Source organism: Ursus maritimus, unplaced genomic scaffold, assembly GCF_017311325.1.
Source record: "Ursus maritimus isolate PB19 unplaced genomic scaffold, ASM1731132v1 scaffold_9, whole genome shotgun sequence".
NCBI lineage: Eukaryota > Metazoa > Chordata > Mammalia > Carnivora > Ursidae > Ursus > Ursus maritimus.
In genome coordinates this window covers 6,756,516-6,766,806 of record NW_024427107.1, presented here as the reverse complement: position 1 = coordinate 6,766,806, position 10,291 = coordinate 6,756,516, and positions in this window count along the sequence as shown.

The following is a 10,291-nucleotide window of genomic DNA, read 5'->3' as shown; positions in this document are numbered from 1 at the left end:
AGTGCCAAACCAAAAGTGGTTAGGAGCACTCTGCGAACAGTAGTTGGGGAAAAGGCTTTTGCAGAGCAGATGCAGAAGCAAAGCAAGGGAATTATTTGGCCACAGGTTAAGCAGGTGCCTCATTTAAGAAAACCTAGGGGCACCTGGGCGGGTCAGTCGTTAAGTATCTGCCTTCCGCTCGGGCGTGATCCTGGCATTCTGGGATCGAGCCCCACATCAGGCTCCTCCCCTGGGATCCTGCTTCTTCCTCTCCCACTCCCCCTGCTTGTGTTCCCTCTCTCGCTGGCTGTTTCTCTCTCTGTCAAATAAATAAATAAAATCTTAAAAAAAAAAGAAAAAGAAAACCTAGTTGGCTGTTCGTGATTCATTGCCTTTTTTTTTTTTTAAAGATTTTATTTATTTATTTTGAGAGAGAGAGAGAGAGAGTGAGCGCAGGCTGGGGGGAGAGGCAGGGGCAGAAGAAGAGGGAGAAGCAGACTCCCAGCTGAGCAGGGAGCCCAACACGGGACTCGGTCCGAGGACCCTGGGATCATGACCCAGCCGAAGGCAAGACGTTCAACCAGCTGAGCCACCCAGGCGCCCTGTGATTGGTTGCTCTTAAATTTTGTTTTCTGGGATACAAGCACATTTACAGGAATTGACTCTGGCTTAGGTTTTGGTTTGCTTATGTAGGCTACCCAGACATTACAGCCATCTGGGTCTAAGGGCCTCCTTTAACAATAGCGTATTATGTTACAAACTGCTGAGGACCGACTGGCTGACACACGCGCTCGTAACAAATCAGGGAGTCAGGCAGCCGTCCAGGCAACACTTTTCCTACCCTTTGTCTCCTTATAATTAGGATCTCTATTTTTCAGGGTAGTGACTGATTGGTGGTCCCTAAAAGATATGTCCACATCAAATCCTAGGAATCTGTGAATGTTTCCTTATTTGGAAGAGGTATTTGCAGATGTAAATAAGTTAAGGATCTTGATATGAGCAGATCATTTTTAGTCATCCAGGTGGTCCATAAATCCAATGACAAGGTCCTCATAAGGCACGGAGGTGGAAGCAGCATCATGACCGTGGAGGGAGAGATTGGAATGTTACAGGCACTGGAAGCTGTAAGAGGCAAGGATTGGATTCTATCCCAGAATCCTGGGAGAAGCGTAGTCCTGCTGTTACCTTGATTTTAGACCTCTGCCCTCCAGAACTGAGAAAGAATACATTTCTGAAACTTCTGGGGTTTTTAAGCCAGCCCTCATGTTTGTGACAAGTTTGGTACAGCGGTCCTGGCAAACTAGTACAGTCAGAAATCCTTTTCTTCGTCTGAAGCAGCATTTCTCAATGTTTTCTTCATTTTTGCCCAATCCAGAGGAGAAAAAAACCCTAAATTTTAAGGTGAATTTGGTTTCTCCCTGACAAGAGAAGTTAAATACTAAGAACATTTTGGCAGGTAGGGTTGAGTCATTATGGGTCACAGACCATCGTAATGTCTACAGTTTTCTCAACCTCAAGGACCATTTTGTCACCTTGAAGACAATATTATCCCCCAGTTTACATTGAGAGCACAGGTCTAGAAATATAGGAAATGATTAAAAAGGAGAAAATTACTAGGGGAGGAAGCATCGACAATGTGGATAGCATCAGTGGAAATTTAGGTCTAATAATTTTCTGTTTTTAAAGAAAGGTATATTTGGAGAAAGAGCTATTAAAAGTCAGTATGCAATCTGACTTAAAACTTTAAAACTTCAGTTTTAGATTAAGTAGCAACTGAATGGTACAGATAGAGTTATAGGTAGGTCATGGGCTGGGCCTTGATTGATGGGTATGGGTGATTAGCAGAGGAGAGCCAAGAGGGCNNNTGGTACAAGGAGAGAGGTGGAGTGAAGGAGAGAACACAAAACTCATCTGGTCTAATAAGCTTGTGATAACAGCTGGATTAGAGGCCAAGGGAAGTAATGGTGTTGGGTCCATATTGCAGGGAGCACTGAATGCTATACCGGGAAGTCTGGATTTTGTTCTATGGGCAATAGGGAGACGGTGCATATTCTTCATTAATGTTTATATCCTAATCTCTTCTTTTTTATAAGGACACCAGTTTTATTGCATTAGGGCCCACCCCAAGGGCCTCATTTTGACTTAATGAGGCTACCTCATTTTCAAAAACCTTTTTAAAGACCCTACGTCCAAATACTGTCACATTCTGAGGTACTGGGGATTGGGAGACTTCATCATATGATATCTGGGGGGAAGGACACAATCAGCCCGTAGCAATAGCTACATAAATCAATGTTATACCAGTGGTTTAACTTGTTACGTCTGAGTTTTTAATGTATTTTCTCCCAGAAAAAAATAAATTCAATCTCTTAATTCTTTTTAATTTCTTCTTCTCAGCATCTGTACTCTTGACACATTGATATGAAACTTTAAATTTTCAGATTCAACTTACAAGAAAGTTATGACAGAATAAAATTTCTTTCTGGGGGCGCCTGGGTGGCACAGTCGTTAAGCATCTGCCTTCGGCTCAGGGCGTGATCCTGGCATGCTGGGATGGAGCCCCACATCAGGCTCCTCCGCCGGGAGCCTGCTTCTTCCTCTCCCACTCCCCCTGCTTGTGTTCCCTCTCTCGCTGGCTGTCTCTCTCTCTGTCAAATTAATAAGTAAAATCTTTAAAAAAAATAAAGTAGTTTGATTATAATGAAGTATGTTTGATTAACTCATATAAACAAAGGATATAATAAGCTGTCATTTTTACAAATAGTTGAAAACACTAGTTTTCTTCATTGTAAAGCTGAGAGGAGATAGAAAGAAATTTTATTCTTCTTTTTTTTAAAAGATTTTACTTATTAATTTGACAGAGAGAGAGACAGCCAGCGAGAGAGGGAACACAAGCAGGGGGAGTGGGAGAGGAAGAAGCAGGCTCATAGCAGAGGAGCCTGATGTGGGGCTCGATCCCATAACGCTGGGATCACGCCCTGAGCCGAAGGCAGACGCTCAACCGCTGTGCCACCCAGGCGCCCCTATAATCAAACTAGTTTAAATGGAATTACTTGATTTTTATCAAGTTTGATTTTTTGTTAATTCATTGAAATATGAGAATTACCCATGGTGAGAGTTCTGCTTATTATTCTCTCTACTCTGACCTATATATATATATATATATATATATATAGGTATCTCCACAGTATATGCTGCAGTTTGAATAATTCCTAGGTCTACCGACAACATTCAACTCCTTCTTGTAAAATGGCATTAAACATTCATTTTTGTGATATCTTGAAGTATGATATTTAAAAAGTATTTTGAAGATGAAGACATGCATTTGGCCCTGATTCCTGGGCCTCTTTTCATCATCAGAGAACAGGATAATGAGGAGACGTGTGTTAGGGTGGGTGAAGGCAAACCCTGTTTATCTGAGCCTCAGGAAAAAAATTCTGCATGAATAAAATGAAAAATTTCTTGATTTCTCCACTTGGTTTACTTTGAAACCTAGCCTGTGAATAAGTAAGTTTTTTAAAATTATTATTATGTTCATTTAGCCACTGTATAGTACATCATTAGTTTTTGATGTAGTGTTTAATGATTCATTAGTTGCATATAACACCCAGTGCTCATCACAACACGTGCCTTCCTTAATACCCATCACCCTGTAACCCATCCCCTCACCCTTCTCCCCTCTGAAACCCTCAGTTTGTTTCCCGGGGCCCAGTCTCTCATGGCTTGTCTCCCTCTCTGATTTCTCCCCCTTCAGATTTCCCTCCCTTCCCCTATGGTCCTCTGTGCTATTGCTTATGTTCCACATATGAGGGAAACCATAGGATAATTGTCTTTCTCTGCTTGACTTACTTCACTTAGCACAATCCCTTCCAGTTCCATCCATGTGAATAAGTAAATTCAATTCGTGGTAGTGAGAAGTCATCTTCATAAAATTTTAGGGAGATAATAGTCCATATAGCTCCTTGAAATATAAAAGAGAAGTTAAAAGATTGGTTATTGGAATTTAATTATATCAGACAAGTTAAATGAGTGGCTCTTTGATCATGTTTACTTCAGCTTTTAAAAAGTTCTATAAAACTTGGGATGCCTGGGTGGCTCCGTCAGTTAAGCATCAGCCTTCAGCTCAGGTCATGATCCTGGGATCGAGTCCCACGTCAGGCTCCCTGCTCAGTGGGGAGCCTCCTTCTCCCCTCCTCCTCCCGTCCTCCTCCCCCTGCTCTCTCCCTCTCAGATGAATAAAATCTTTAAAAACAAGTTCTATAAAACTGTAATCATCTTTCAGTTTGCCCTGAAACTTCTGTCACCAGTACCAGGAGTCACCTTCTAGTAACGGAATATTTTGGTCCCTTTTCTGTCCTCCATGTGACCTGCCTATAGCATCTGACACAGTAAGCCAGTGCCTCTGCTTTGAAACTTTCTGTCCCCTTAATATTGTTAGTCTTCCATAGATTTTTTCCCCCATACCTATCTGGAAACTTCTTTTTGTTATTCTTTTTCCTCTTCCTGGTCCATAAGTAGTATGTCCTCAGGATTGTGCCCTTAGCTTTCTTCAATTCCTGCTCTTGGCTGACTGCATCCCTTCTCAAGACTGGAATTTTGTTTTCCACGCTGATGATACCCACATCATATCTCCAGTCCAGACTCCATCCTGAACTCTAGAAAGATCAGTTTAACTGATTCCTTGACACTTCCACCTGGGTATTCCGTATGAATTTCAAACTCAACATGTCCATGTGACCAGCACCAACAGGTCTATTGTATCTAGACTTCCAGGACTGCCTTCAGAAAACAGAGATCAGTTTTGCTCAAATATATTTTGCTGATAGGCATTATGAGGGAATAGGTTATGTCCTGCTTTCAAACAGACTTACAAAAAGAAACTTTACATGGATATTATATATGAAGCTCTGGGCACAGTACAGAATACATTACAATTTTATCCTAGTTCATCTTCATTCACATAGCAACCTACATCCCATAGCTAAGTTATTAACAAAAGTGATAAGAAGGGAGGATTTTGATATTTGTTTTTTTCTGATGTATAGTTCAATCCTTATTTTTCTCAGAAATTCTTGACATCTCATGACTTATAATATTACATTGCTTAAATTCCAGAATTCCCCATCCAGTCTTTATCCTTTAGGCACCCACCATGACATGAATTGCAAGAGGATTTCTTCTACTATCAGAGGCACTGAGTTCATATTTTATATCTCAATAGTGGAAACTAGTTTCCCTATAAGTGAGGAATAAAGATAATGATAACATGAGAAAACTCAGGATGTTGGAGGACCAAAGGAGGGTCATATTTTTATTGGTGTTTAGGTATTTAAAATTTTTTCTTTCTTTCTTTCTTTCTTTCTTTCTTTCTTTCTTTCTTTCTTTCTTTCTTTCTTTCTTTCTCTTTCTTTCTATCATCTATCTATTTAAATTCCAGTTTAGTTAACATACAGTGTTATATTAGTTTCAGGTGTATAACGTAGTAATTTGACACTTCAGTATAACACCCAGTGCTCATCACAAGTGCACTCCTTAATCCCCATCACCTATTTCACCCATTCCCCTGCCCACCTCCCCTCTGGCAACCATCAGTTTATCCTCTAGAGTTAAGAGCCTGCTTCTTGGTTTGTCTCTCTCTCTCTGGTCTTCTTTTTTTTTTTTTGCCTTTGCTTATTTGTTTTGTTTCTTAAATTCCGCATATGAGGGAAATCATATGGTATTTATCTTTCTCTGACTTATTTTGCTTACCATTATACTTTCTGGCTCCATAAATGTTGTTGCAAATGGCAAGATTTCATTTTTTATGGCTGAATAATATTCCTCTGTGTGTGTGTGTGTGTGTGTGTGTGTGTGTGTGTCTCACATCTTCTTTAACCATTCATCTATGGATGGACACTTGGATTCCTTCCATATCTTGGCCATTGTAAATAAAGCCGTTATAAATATTCGGGTGCATGTATTCCTTTGAATTAGTGTTTTTGTTTTTTGGGGGTAAAAAACACACACCCAGTAGTGTGATTGCTGGAATGTAGGGTAGTTCTGTTTTTAACTTTTTGAGGAAACGCCATACTGTTTTCCACAGTGGCTGCACCAGTTTGCATTCCCACCAACAGTGTAAGAGGATTCCCCTTTCTCCACATCCTCACCAACAACTGTTATCTCTTGTGTTGTTGATTTTAGCAATTCTGACAGGTGTGAAGTGATATCTCATTGTAGTTTTGGTTTTCATTTCCCTGATGATGAATGATGTTGAGCATCTTTTCATGTGTCTATTGGCCATCTGGATGTTTTCTTTGGAGAAATATCTGTTCATGTCTTCTGCCCAATTTTTAATAGGACTATTTGTTTTTTTGGGTGTTGAGTTTGAGGAGTTCTTTATAGATTTTAGATACTAACCCTTTATCAGGTATGTCATTTGCAAATATCTTCTCCCATTCCCTAGGTTGCCTTTTAGTTTTGTTGGCTATTTCCTTTGTTGTGCAGAAGGTTTTTATTTTGAGGTAGTCCAAATAGTTGATTTTTGCTTTTATTTCCCTTGCCTTAGGAGATATATCTAGAAAAATGTTGTTACAGCTGATGTCAAAGACATTACTGTCTGTGCTGTCTTCTCGGATTTGTATGGTTTCAGGTCTTTAATATGTTTTGAGATTATTTTTGTGTGCAGGGTAAGAAAGTGGTCTAATTTCATTCTTCTGCTTGTTGCTGTCCAGTTTTCCCAACACCATTTGGTGAAGAGACTGCCTTTTTCCCATTGGATATTCTTTCCTGCTTTGTTGAAAATTAATTGACCATATAATTGTGGGTTTATTTCTGGGTTTTCTATTTTGTTGCATGGATCTATGTGTCTGTTTTTGTGCTGGTACCATAGTGTTTTGATTACTACAGCTTTGTAATATAACTTGAAGTGTGGAATTGTGATGCCTCCAGCTTTGTTCTACTTCGTCAAGATTTCTTTGGTTATTCGGGGTCTTTTGTGGTTCCATACAAATTTTAGGATTGTTTGTTTTAGCTCTGTGAAAAATGCTGTTGGTATTTTGATAAGGATTGCGTTAAATGTGTAGATTGCTTTGGGAGTATGGACATTTTAACAATATTTGTTCTGCCAATTCATGAACACTTCCTTGTCTGATCTTCAATTTCTTTTATCAATGTTTTATAATGTTCAGAGTACAGGTCTTTCACCTATTTGGTTAGGTTTATTCCTAGATAACTTGTTATTTTTGGTGCAATTGTAAATGGGATTGTTTTTTTAATTTCTCTTTCTGCTGCTTCATTATTAGTATATAGAAATGCAACAGATTTCTGCATATTGATTTTGTACTTGCAACTTTACTGAATTTATCACTTCTAGTAGTTTTTTGGTGGAGTCTTTTGGGTGCTCTACATAGAGTAACATGTCATCTGCAAATAGTGAAAGTTTGACTTCTTCCTTACTGATTTGGATGCTTTTTATTTCTTCTTGTTGTCTGCCTGCTGTGACCAGGACTTCCAGTACTATGTTGAATAAAAGTGGCGAGAGTGGATATCCTTGTCTTATTTCTGACCTTAAGGGGAAGCTCCCACTTTTTCCTCATTGAGTATGATGTTTGCTGTGGGTTTCTCATATATGACCTTTATTATGTTGAGATATGTTCTGTCTAGACTTACTTTGCTGACGGATTTTATTATGAATGTATGTTGTACTTTGTCAAATGCTTTTCAAAGGAGGGCCATTTTAAGAAGAAAGAAACTGAATACATTTTGATGAAAGCTTAACTTATCATTTACCTCTTGGGGTGGAAATTAAGCAGGAAATGTTTTTCTGATATAATAAAATAACATTACCTCTGTTTCAGCCTTTGGGAATTTATTTGTACATGATTACTTTATGCTTCTCCTCTTTCTGTGAAAGCTTTTTCTTTTATATTTCCTTTCAAAAGGAAACACCCATACTTTTGTTTCTGGCCAAGGCAGAATGACTGGATGAATTTACTCTTCTAACTAAAGCAACTAGAAAACTTGACTAAGTATATGAAAAAAACAAAACAAAACAGTACTCAAGACATTGGATGTCAGCAATGAAGGGCACCAATCCCCAAGAGACAGGAAACAAATGAAGTGAGCCCTATGGATGCCCTGGCTTATTGGTTTGAGAAAGTTTTCAGGTTCTGGCTTAGGGATTCCACACCCAAGTGTGGAATGATGGCCCCCCTGAGGTGAGGAGATGGAGCAGAGGGTTTGGAGAGGAGGCCATGGAATGTAGAGTTCCTAGGGCAGAGTACTGGTGAAGAAGAGCTGCATAGAGTGAGCCTTTGGGGATCTTCACAGGGTCCTTCTTGAATGTTCAGCTGAGTACTGATCATTGTACTTGTGTAAGGAGACTAGTCGAGGCTGGGGAAGAACCACACAAAGGATAGAAGAAACAATCCTTGTAGCTTATAAAAGGTTGGGTTTAGCGCCTGTTCTCAAAGGCCTGAGTGGGAACACTTAAAACTCAAAAGGTATTAGGTACTCAGAACTCAGAGAGTTTTGCTTCAGTATTGGGGAAAATTAATTCTAGATGACACATTGCTTTAGCTCTGCCTAACAAAGCTTAAAAGAAAGACCCAAAATGATTATACCATGGGTAATATAAATATGTTCTGGAACAAAACTCAGGAATATTTATAGGAATAAAAAAATATTTCCATACCCAACAAGGTAAAGTTCAACAGTTCTGGCATTTAATAAAAAAATAACCAATACCTTGTGAATTATAAGTGTGTGCACTCTCTCTGTCTCTCCCCACCGTGTAAGAGCACAGTGAGAAGGTGGCTATCTACAAGCCAGGAGGGGACCTCATCACTAACTAAAATGGCCAGCACGCTGACCTTGGACTTCCAACCTCTAAAACTGAGAGAAATAAAGTCCTGTTGTTTAAGCCACGCAATCTGTGTTGTTATGGCAACCTGACCTGACAAATAGAGTTTTCTATTTTTTTTGCTATTATAATAAAACATTACACTGAAAATTGTTGTATAGTTATCTTTACACACTCATGCTGAGAGTTTCCTAGCAGAGATTCCTGGAAATTTGATTGTTTGGTTGTGGTGTGTGCACATGTAATGTTTGAGTAGATACTTATGCTATTCTTTTTGGCAGTGCCTCTTAGTGTTCAGATGCGCCACAATGATGTCATTCTGTAATGGTAAGGCCATGTGTTCCCACCACAGCCTAGAATATGTCTTCATATTTGGAATGACAGATTGATCAGATAGAGGTAGTCATCATCCCCCTTTCTCCATAGGAGCAAGACTGCCATTTTTGGCTAGAAAATGCCTTGTGTGTGGTACTGTGCTGGTATCCCTCCCTAACACTTACCATCTTTAGATCCTGTGCACCAAATGCCAGCAACACTCCGTCCCTAGTCATTGCTGTAAGCCCAAAAGTCCCACCCTTGAGGGGGTTATTTTCCCATTCCCAGAAACTCTGAAACATATATGAAGTTTAAAATATTATAGTTAAAAGAAACAGTTTTGTGACCTATAGCGTTGTTAACAATGAATTTTTTTACTAAGCTATTATTGTGGTTAGTATCTGCAGTATTTTCTTATTCTAATTCCACAATTTTCTTAGTTAAGCAAGTTCTACATTAATTAGTCTAGAATTTTACATATATGTGGATTCAATACATAGCATCAAATTTATTAAAAGAAAATTTCAGAGAAAAAAAACAACATAAGGAATACCCACGTACATTATCTAGATTTAAAAAGGTTAACATTTTGGGATGCCTGGGGCTCAGTTGGTTAAGCATCTGCCTTTGGCTCAGGTCATGATTCCCAGGTCCTGGGATAGTGTTCCACATCTGGCTCCTCGCTCAGCAGGGAGTCTGCTGCTCCCTCTGCCTGCCACTCCCCCTGCTTGTGCGCTCTCTCTCTGACAAATAAATAAATCTTAAAAAAAGTTATCATTTTGCAGTATTAGGTCGAGATTTAAAAAAAATTTACTTTAGAAATATAATGTAGATATCAGGTAGGGCCCCTCTGTATGTTTACTCAACCAGTTACACTAGTGTGGCTCCTTCCCTCTGTATTTGTGGTAGGCAGAATAATGTTCCCCTAAAGATATCTATGTTCTAACCTCTGGAACCTGTAAATATGTTAACTTACATGGCAAAAGGGAAACAAGGTTATGTATGTGGTTAAGGTTAAGGACCTTGAGATGGGGAGAGTTGCTTGAATTATCCAGGGGGACCCAATCTAATCACATGTCTATAAAGTCAGAGAACCCTTCTCAGCTGTCCAGAGAGAGAGAGTGTCCACAGAGAGAGGGAAAGGGAAAAGAAAAGGGC